At 39.0% G+C, this 9,571-nt stretch overlaps 1 protein-coding gene and 1 pseudogene across 1 annotated transcript in view; both read left to right on the plus strand.

The window, feature by feature from the left end:
* LOC102475829 (coiled-coil-helix-coiled-coil-helix domain-containing protein 2-like) overlaps positions 1-4,924 on the plus strand; it is a 17,596-nt pseudogene extending 12,672 nt beyond the window's left edge.
* RANBP3L (RAN binding protein 3 like) overlaps positions 1-9,571 on the plus strand; it is a 59,186-nt gene that overhangs the window by 14,522 nt on the left and 35,093 nt on the right. The window lies entirely within an intron of this gene.

Genomic DNA, 9,571 nt, shown 5'->3' on the forward strand with positions numbered 1-9,571 from the left:
TGATTTCTCGCTTTCTGTCTCTATGTCTCTCTCTGTCTGTCTGGCGAGCGCACGCGCCCTACAGTGAAAATCTCTCCAAAAAAAAAAAAAAAAAAATAGTTGTGCACCATTTTTGAAACTGAGCCAACATGACTGGAGAGCTGGTTTGGGTTCCTGAGAAAATAAACAAATAGTATCCAATACTTCAAATTAAAAAGGAGCTAAATAATAGTCATTATTATAAATAACTTTTTAAATTTATTTATTATTTTTTGGAGAGGTTTTTGTTATAGGGCACGTGCACTCGCCAGAAAGACAAAGAGAGACAGAGAGATAGAAAGCAAGAAATCACACCCCCCCCCGGGGGGATGGCCCTTTCCCTCCATTCTCCTCTCGGGATCTTGGGCACGCACACACATGCACCTGGCATGAGTCTAAGCCACCGGGTTCGGGACTTGAACTACAGTCGGCTACATGGTAGTTCAGCGACATAGCCATTACGTTAACTGCTGATCCCAAATAACTCTTTAAATTTAAACTAGAGACTCTCTTCCAAGAGTTGGTTCAAGTATTATGTTAAATCATTAACTTGACTTGAAATTTTAATCAATCTTTAGGCAATGTAAGTTTCACACCTGAGTTGACTTTTAATGAAGTCTGTGGGCAAATCTAGAAAAATATCCCAAAGTCAGGACTTAAAGTGCAGCAAATACTTTTATTCAGTAAGAAGCTGCATTCCTTTTACCAGGTGATCAGAATTCATACCCCCTGTGGATGGCAATAAGCAAGCAAAGGATCGTAGGAATAGGTTCAGACTTAAGCATTGCTTTCATGAGTGAGAGAAAGAGAGACACACATATGCAATACCCTCAACAGAGTTTTGATGCCATGATCCGTTTCAGCCAGCACCAGATCATGGCCACACACGTGCCCAGTGTACTTTAGGAGATCTTCTGACACAAACAGGGAACCTTTCCATGCGGGCCTGTCTTGCAGAGCATCGTGTTTTACTGCTGTGCTCCTGTCCAGCCCCAAGATCTAGAGTTTTTTTGTTTTGTTTTTAACTTGCCATATGGTGCATGCATTTGCTGGAGAGAGGGGGTAAAAGGGGGGAAAAGAGAGAGAGAGAGAGAAAGGAAAGGTGACCAAGCACCCCCCAGATGGGATGGCCACATCACAATTGTTTCTCTATTTTTCTCTCAGGATTTTGGGCATACATGCACATGCAACATTGTTTTCAAGTTACTGGTCCAGGATTTGAACCTTGCAGTCAGCCATGTGGCATTCATTCGGCTTTATCACCATACCACTGGCTGGCTTGCCAAGATCTAGAGCCTTTAAACAAAGGATAATAGAATGAAGGAATCTTTTGATGCTTACTAAAGGAACTTCAAAAAAACATAAAACATATATCTGTCCATTCATCTAGAAGAAGTGTTAAAATAGGAAATGAGGAGAAGGGACATGACCTATCTTTTCAAACAGGGAAAACAAAGAAGAGATGTTTCAACTGTTGTCTATCTCTCTGTAGGATGGGTTTCAGGCTCTTAAAGAAAAATAGAAAGGGAAAACATTTATGGAACAGAGAAATGTATTATTACCTGTTTATGATAATGTGAAAAGTATCCTTAACTGGATTGGTATGAAGTGTATTCATGTTGGGTAAATTCACTTTACAAGCTAAGTAATGTATAATGATTGAATATATAAAATAAATTAAAATTTAAAAATCGGTTATTTAGAATGTGGAAAAAAAAAGAACCAAGTGCTAATAGGATGCAAATTCCTTTCCCTCATCAGATTCAGAGAAACTTCTAGACTTCCAGCAATTACATCACAATATCACAACATGATCATAGATCGTGATCATCCCTACACTTTCTATAGTAAGGATACATTTGATAATAGGTAGAAAAACTACATTATAATAGTTTTTGCTGTATAACGACATGTTTAAGTAATTGGAATAAAATCTTTTTTTATTGTGATAAAAGAAGGCATTTCATAAGTGGGAGGGGTATTGTCTAGACAGAAAGAGTAAAGTAAAGAGAAATCTGCAAATGTTGGAAATGAACCATTTTGGTCCAGGACTGTCTGTATTAAAACTTCAGTTATCTGCAGAGAAGTGAAGTTGCAGATAAAAATGTGTGTGTGTGAGTATAAATTGAGCATGATTCAGACACATGCTACTGCTACATATTACCAGGGTTTGTTTATTTAGTAAGACCAACTTTTGTTATAAATAGCTTTATTCTCAAATACAAATGAAAGCTTTGATATTTTTCATCATTTTTTTTATTGAAAACTGAATAAACTAAAATCAAATACTGGAAGTGACTGAACTGATAGTGGGATGAAGTGAAATCACTAGGGACATTTAGAAAGTAACTGTGCTACAAATTTAAAGATGATAGAAAACATAAATGCATAGAAAACAAATCTAAAAAACATGCTAGGACTTCCAAACTTCTTTGTATCTTTGTGAACATACCTCATATTTTAAGACTTTAACTCAAAATACTGTTATTGTCCATTACCTTGCTTATAGCAGGCAACTGATGTTTATTAAAATGAGTCAATATTTTCCCAGTTTATCCAAGTTATTGATATTCAAAACTCACTGAATGTTAGGGCTTTAATGATTCTTTAATCCAACTGATGTACATACTAGAAAACTAAAACCAGAATAAGTAATTTGCTCAAGGTTAGAGGTTAGTACAAAGAGCTGGGACTACACTTCCATCTCTATTCAAGAATTTTACGATATAAAGGCCATAATAATCAAAAGTACATCTAAAGTGCATAGAAAAATTAAGACAAGATGACTTGGATATTATCTAATTTTTAAAAATACTCATGGGGTTGGGGTCAGTAGGTGGTGTGGCGGTTAAGGGCACTGGATTCCTGCGTGGTCAATAGCAGTTCTAATCCCAGACCTGGTGGCTGGCTGGCTTTCTTTCTTTTTTTCTGAGGTATGTAACAAATAATTTTTTTAGCCTCCTCCTGTTTATTATATATTTATTATTTATTATTATTTATGCATTCAATCATTATACATCATTTAGTTTGTAAAGAGATTTTACCCAACATGATATGTGACACACAGCAGGTGAGTTGAGAATATTATACATGACATCACCAACAGGCAACAAACCATATCTGTGTCCCACAAATGTCTTCTCTATTTTTTCCCGAATTTCCCTTCCTGCACTCTTCCCCTTTCCTACTCTCCTTCCACTTTGTCCTGAGTGTCCATAATGACTTCCAATGCTTTTATGACCTCCAGTTTTTCAGTCTCTACCATAGAGTGTAGACATTAAGTATATGTTAAGTGGAGATGTACAATGGCTCTTTTACATAGCCTGACTTGCTTCACTCAGCAATAAATCTTCCATGTTTGTCCACTTTCTATCAAATTGCAGGGTCTTGTTTTTTATGGCTGAATAGTATTCCATGGAGTATATGTGTGGCGATCCATTCATCTGTTTGTGGGCATTAGCAATCGTGAATAATGCTGCAATAAATATAGTTGTGCAAGTGCTTTTCTGACTGAGCATTCTCCTTTGCTGGCCCAATTTACATTCTCCCCAACAGTGTAGGAGTATTCCCCTTTCACCACATCTCCTCCAGCACTTATCACTATTTGTTTTTTAATCTTCACCAGTCTGACTGGGGTTAGGTGGTATCTCATTGTGGTTTTGATGAAGGACGTTGAGCATTTTTTCATATGCTTTTTGGCTGTTCATATGTCTTCCTTAGAGAGTTGTTTATTCAGCTCATTTTCCCATCTTTTAATTGAGTTAATCATTTTCTTCTGTGTATTCTGGTTACCAGTCCCTTATCTGAGGCAGTTAGTAAAAATTCTCTCCCATTCCAAGGGGTGTCGATTCACACTAATTACTGAGTCCTTTGCTGTGCAGAAATTCCTTAACCTGTCTATTTTGGGGATTATCACCTGTGCTTTGCGAGTATTGCTTAAGAAGTCTTTGCCTACCCCAGTGTCTCCCAGCTTCCCCAGTGTTTTCCACCAGTAGTTTTATAGTTTGCAGTCTTAGGTTTAGATCTTTGATCCACTCTCAGTTGATTTTTGTTAATGGTGAGAGATGGGGGTTCGGATTCATCTTTTTGCAGATGGAAATCCAGTTTTTCCAGCACCATTTGCTAAGGAGGTTTTCCTTTTTCCACTGGATTGACTGGTACCTTTTGTCAAAGATCAGTTGGCTGTATGTTTTGGGGTTTATTTCTAGGGTCTCTCCTCTGTTCCATTGGTCTTTGTGTCTGTTTTTGTGCCAATACCATGCTGTTCTTAATACTCTCACCATACAATCAAAGGCCAGCATGTGAATCTTTAGGTGATACTCAAACCATAGCAATATACAATGAAATTTTATTCGCTCTTAAAAAGGAATGAAACTGATTTTCAGCGTTTTGCACTTCTGCTGGACCGTCCAGTGCTTGCTGTGCTGGGCGGAAGCCGAAGCAGCACTTCCCGCATGGTCCGCACTTCCTACATGGCTCCTTCAGCCAGTCAGGCACCTCAGATGAGCGCTGCCCCCAGGCCAGCAGCTCAGCCATCTGGCTCTTGTGTACCCACCATCTGCGGACGACTCTCCTGCTGCTTCAACCAATCAGCCAGGTCTGATGGCGCACATGGCAACCACTGCAGCTGGTATGGCTGTGAGCTCTGCTGTGGGACACACACTGGGGCCTGCCATCACTGGGGGCTTCAGTGGAAGAAGTTAACGCTGAGCCTTCCAGGCCTGACATCACTTACCAGGAGCCTTGGGGAACACAGCCAGCACATGAGCAGCAGGAGCAATTTGGACCTTGACACTATGAGATAAAACAGCTTTTGGAGTGTGCCCAGAACCAGAGTGACATTAAGCTATGAGAAGGTTTCAGTGAGGTACTGAAACAGTGCAGATTTGCAACTGGATTATCCTAATCAAGAAGTTCATATTGAAGAAATAGAAATTCGACTCTCATGACCGAGTTAATTTAGTGTAAACAAATAATCGTGAAATTATAAAGTGTAAAATCATCAGTTAAACTTCTTCTGTTATTAACCGCTTCCTTCAGAATTACAATGAAAGAGGATATTCTTCAGTGTGGAAGTTCATTGAGACAATTTAGCATCTGGGGCTGGGCAGATGTTTGACCTTATTAAACCAGCTGTTGTAATTGCTTAATGAGTTTTCTAGAAAAAACCAGCTGTTGTAATTGCTTAATGAGTTAACTAAAAAAAAACAATTTTCTTAAGAAAAATAAGGAATGAAACTCTGATGCATGATACACGTAGATGAAGCCATTTTGTTAAGTGAAATATGCCGATCACAAAAATACAAATTTTGTATGACTCCACTCATGTGAGGTACCTAGAAGAGTCCATTTCTGAGCCAGAAAATAAAATAGAGGTTAGCAGTGATTGTGGAAAAAATGGAATGGGAAGGTTTTGTTTAAGAGAGAGAGAGTTTCAGTTTGGGGCAATGAAAAACTTTTAGAGATGGACAATGGCAATGGCTGTAGAATGAGAACGTACTTAGCATCCCTTAATTGTGTACTTAAAAATCGATAAAACGGTGGCCCAGCTTCAGTGGCAGGCACTGCTCAGAAGCTGTGCTTTAGAGGCTGGAACCAAATAGGAGGTCAGGGCTGGATTCCCAGAACAAACTATAATCCTAGTGATCTGGGCAGGCTAAGGAGAATCAAGAGCTTAAGGCCAGCCTGAGCAACACAGCCAGACCTTGTCTGAAACAGAGCAGGGTGTGGTGGTGTATGCCTGTAATCCTGCTGGGAGGCTAAGGCAGGATGATTGTGACATGGTGAAATCCTATTAAAAAAAAGGTAAAAAAGTAAATGTTTTATTAAATACATATTTTACCACAATATAAAAAATTTAAGATATCCATAATTAGAATATCTTCTCTAATTCTTTTATCTTGATTTGTCATAATAATTCAATAATCATGAGAGCTTGAAGAAAGGAATAGTGAATTTTAACAATCATTTTCAGGGCTGGCAGGTGGCGTGGAGACTAAGGACGCTGGATTCCCATATGGCTGACTGCGGTTCAAGTCCTGGACCTGGTGGCTTGCTTTCTCCCTCTCCCTTTCTCTCTCAGATTACATCATAATAAGTGGAATTAAGATAAATCAATAATTCTTTTCTTTAAAAAAGAATCATTTTCAGTTTTCCTAAGAATTTTTCAAGTCACATAAATCTTTTTTTTTTTTTTTGAGAGGTTTTTGCTATAGGGTGCATGTGCTCGCCAGACAGAGAGAGACAGAGACAGAAAGCAAGAAATCACCCCCCAGAGGGGATAGCCATGCCGTAATCCCTTCTCTTCCGTTCTCCTCTCAGGATCTTGGGCACACACGCACACGTGCCTGGTGTGAGTTTTAAGCCACCGGGTCTGGGACGTGAACCATGGTCTACTACGTGGGAGTCCACGACATAGCCATTATGCTAACTGCTAGTCCCAAGTCACATAAATCTTAAAAGTGAAAGATTTTCTCTTGCAACTAAAGAAAATGTTTCGAGTAAGTACATGAACTGCTACCTGGCTTTTACTCCCCCCCAAACCATTTCAAATGCAATGCAGTAAGGTATCTGTGCAGAACAACCTGTGGTGGGCATCACATTATTCCTGCCCCATTCCTGTGCCCTAAAGGCCATCAGGGCAGCTCAGTCCTTAAACATAAGAAGTTGAATGCTGGCCTCCCAGAGCTTCTTTGAGTTCCCAAGGAGAGAATGGGACCCAGGCCTCCTGGGCTTGGGAGGCCTTGGGAGGCAGCAGCTCGGCTCCTTTCTTCCTCAGGAGGCCTCCAAGGACTTGTTTTCAAGGAAATAACATCCATTTATTCCTGTGGAAACGGGGAAAACAAGAGGCTTTTTCTCTTGCTTGTTCAAAGCCTCAAGACAAAAAAAAGAGTGAGTTTAGGCAACAGAGTTTTGGAATTGAAAGAAGCCACGATCAAGCTTCACCACCCAGCTTGTGCCCTGAGAAACATGAAGGAATTTTAAAATAGTGTGTTTTTTTACTGTAGAGGAAGGGTTTAAATTTATCTGAATTCAATAAATAAAGCTATATAAAGTCACTACCACCAATAAGTAGTTTTTTGAAAAATATTTCTTACTAATATGACATTATGTGTTAAAAGTCAAGTATTTAATTTTAGCAGTGAACACCACTAGAGGTTTATTTAAAATTAATTTTAAGAAGATAATCATTTTAAATCTGTGTGTGTGCCTGCTCATTGTATCTCATCAACATCCCATGAAACTTAAACATTATTTCTATCCTCCCTCCTTCCCTCCACAAAGTGGAGGGACTCATTTCTAACATATGGAAGCATTTTCACACTGTGAGTTATTCTAAGGGAAAAATATGTGAGTTATAAGTGCTGTCAAATGAAATATGTATTTCCAAATGGTACCGGGTTGACCAAGCACATCCTCGGGCTCATTTTGCATCTTTATTCATTCTTGGGTCTAAATGAGGGAACAGAGTAGATAATGAGTAATCAACTCTTTCTGGGACTATCAACCCAGGGGTCCCACATCAGGACTGACAAGCATACTCAAATAAAGATTGCAAATAATGTTATCACAAAAGCACATGGTAGTCTTCTTTCTAGACAAAGTAATACCTTCAAAGTATGAAGAAATGAGTATGCTCCATCAAAAGTACTACATTCTCCTGAGTTGTTTTTGCCAGTGGCTGAAAATGAATATTGACATGGAAATTTTAACTTGCTTGAATCACCATGTCATTTGCCTGGAGATGCTCTTAAACAAATCTCTTTAGGGTTAGAGTATGAAGAAATAATGGTGAGAATAAGAGAAGCATCTTGCAATTTACAGAAGGGCAAAATAAAAGTATAGGAAGACACACACTGTATGGGAATAACATCTCAATGAGGTTGTACAGACCTTGGAAACAAGAGAGAGCCATCACAGCTGAGGCATGTCTCTCTTCAGAAAAGAAGATGCTATAAAGGAGTCATTTAATCCAGCATGGAAGTTCTAAACTTCCCCTTACAGGAAAATAGCATAAGAATTGGAGTAAGCGCTTGTGTGTTTTAGTCGCAGATATCTAAGTAGCATCATTGTGACCTCGGGCATGTCCTGTAATTTTAGAGCCTTGGTTCTTTCATGAATAAAAGGGTCCAGAGTGTGGCCTGGCAACACCCTGTCAAATGTGTATGTGTGTGTCTCAAGAAATAAATGAGGGTAGACTAGAAAGAAGAAGAAGGGAGGGAGAATAGAAGGGGAAGGAGGAGAAGAAGGAGAAAAGAAAGAGGAAGAGGAAGAGGAAGAGGAAGAGGAAGAAGAAGAAACCAGCAGAGTTGCAGTTAAGGTTGAAATAACAGTGCATTCAACACAGAGTATTCAAGGGTTCAGTCCTACAAGGGCAAAATAAAAGTATAGGAAGACACACACTGTATGGGAATAACATCTCAATGAGGTTGTACAGACCTTGGAAACAAGAGAGAGCCATCACAGCTGAGGCATGTCTCTCTTCAGAAAAGAAGATGCTATAAAGGAGTCATTTAATCCAGCATGGAAGTTCTAAACTTCCCCTTACAGGAAAATAGCATAAGAATTGGAGTAAGCGCTTGTGTGTTTTAGTCGCAGATATCTAAGTAGCATCATTGTGACCTCGGGCATGTCCTGTAATTTTAGAGCCTTGGTTCTTTCATGAATAAAAGGGTCCAGAGTGTGGCCTGGCAACACCCTGTCAAATGTGTATGTGTGTGTCTCAAGAAATAAATGAGGGTAGACTAGAAAGAAGAAGAAGGGAGGGAGAATAGAAGGGGAAGGAGGAGAAGAAGGAGAAAAGAAAGAGGAAGAGGAAGAGGAAGAAGAAGAAACCAGCAGAGTTGCAGTTAAGGTTGAAATAACAGTGCATTCAACACAGAGTATTCAAGGGTTCAGTCCTACTTGCAGAAGGGTAGCAAGGTCTCTGATACAATCTCTGATTCTTTATGCTTTTCGCTCACAAATATCTTCTTTCTGTGTTTTGATTTTTCAAAATTGATTTTCGTCTAGATCCAGACCAATGGACAGGCCAGTGAAGGAGAATCCAGTCTTTGGAATTTATAATGAACAATTTCCTTAAAGATCATCAGTATGAGAAGCTTAAGTTCAGAAACTGGGATGGATTAGACAAAGCTCTGGGCTGTGATAGTGGTATTCAGTGGGATGGAGAGAGAGTTTTTCATCTTCCTCTCCAACTTCCTATTATAAAATGATTGCCATCCTGAAAACGAGTGCTTGCTTTATCGGTTTAGTGCTGATGAGAAGAGGAATAATTTTCCTTGTTTTGTTCTCATGTTGATTCTTTCTTCTCCAGTGTGTGCTTCTCTTAAATAAATATAAACTAAGAAATGTCATATTTCATGGAGTTGGTAATTTATAAGTTAATCTCCAATAAAATATTAAGCAGTTAAATGAAAATAAATGAGTTATAATTTCAGAATTAGTTGGAAGATGTAAAGTTTTCTCCCTTTAATAGACTTCTGTATTTCTTACAACCAGCTGGTACTCACAGTATACAAAACTGGTCATAACTTCATGTGGGGTGACCAGG

The sequence above is a fragment of the Tupaia chinensis genome, unplaced genomic scaffold, assembly GCF_000334495.1.
Source record: "Tupaia chinensis unplaced genomic scaffold, TupChi_1.0 Scaffold000489_1, whole genome shotgun sequence".
In the NCBI taxonomy this organism is placed as follows: domain Eukaryota; kingdom Metazoa; phylum Chordata; class Mammalia; order Scandentia; family Tupaiidae; genus Tupaia; species Tupaia belangeri.